The following is a 1,329-nucleotide window of genomic DNA, read 5'->3' on the forward strand; positions in this document are numbered from 1 at the left end:
TCTCTCCCCTAAACTCCCCCCGCCCCCATCAGTCTAACTCAGCCTCTGAGAACACAGCCTTCAAGGCCCCCCCCATTCCTAACAGTGAATACCACCCCCCCAAGAAAACGGGATACCCAGGCAGCAAAGTAACCCAAGAGGCTACAGAATGTGCTGATGGCAGAGGAGGAGGGATAAGCGTTTTAGGATAGGGGTGTGGGTCACCCCAAGCCATAGAATAAGGGTCACCTCCATCCCACACTGTGCTCTCTTTAACCTAAGGGGTTTACCTGGCAGACCCCAGATGGCTTGCAGTCTGCACTCCACCTGGCTGTGAACTATCTGTCCTCAAGGGAGTGAGGATCAGAGCTATGTGCTCAGGCCCTGGGCACACCCCATCAGAAGCAGCATGAGGGACATGGCATCAAGGAGCCTGGGGAAGCTGGTAAAGCAGAGACTCCCGACCAAAAGCATGGGGACAGGTCTAGGGGAATTAAGGACAGAACAGAGCTAGGGGAGCAGAAATAGAGCTGCCAGGGTCAGAGGGAAGTCTGAGGAGCAGTGGGGAAAAGAGACAGCAGGGAGCTGGCATGCGGCAGCCAGGTGGGTGGGGGCCCAGGGCTGGGTGCAAAGCCACAAGTTGTTGCTGAGCGGCTGGCCTTGGTGTCAGTTTCCTCAGAGAAGCAGCTGCTGAGCCCCCCACCCCCACCTCTGCTCTGGGATGGGGGCATCTTTTGGTTATTACCAGGGCAGCTGCTCGAGGAGCAGGAGAGCAGCATGGAGTGCGGGTGGGGGAGGAAAGGAGGCCAGAGAAGTTCGATGAGAGTGATGGTGAAAGGTCAGTGAAGGGAAAAGCACCTTCATGACCCTGACCTCAACTCCTTCCTCAGTTCAGGCCTGTTTCCCGAAGCAGGTGAGGATCATAGACCATTGAATGGGTTCTCAAGACTGCTTCCCTCTGATGCTCAAGTTCCTAAGCAGACAATAGCACAGGAGATAGCAGGGCAAGGAAAAGGAAGTCCCATGTCTGGGGAGTAGGTCGGCCAGCAGGGGTGGATGGCACTTAGGATTTAGGAGAGGGCAGTCTCCAGGTTGAGCTGAGGACACGGTGCTCCTTCCCTCCTTCGTGGCTCTAATAAACCCCTCCCCTGAAGCAGAATCCTGCTGTGACCTGGGCAAGGCGGGGGCTCAGACAAAGGCGTGAGTGTCCATCGACAGGCACCTCCACCTGGCCCAGCACCCACCCACCTTCTTAGGCCAGTCAAGCTCAGCATCTGCCAAACCTTTTGCACTGGCTGGCTTCTTCACAACACCACCTGGAGGAGTGACAGGGTCACTGTCTTAAAGGAG

Source organism: Pteropus alecto, unplaced genomic scaffold (assembly GCF_000325575.1).
Source record: "Pteropus alecto unplaced genomic scaffold, ASM32557v1 scaffold44, whole genome shotgun sequence".
Taxonomy (NCBI): domain Eukaryota; kingdom Metazoa; phylum Chordata; class Mammalia; order Chiroptera; family Pteropodidae; genus Pteropus; species Pteropus alecto.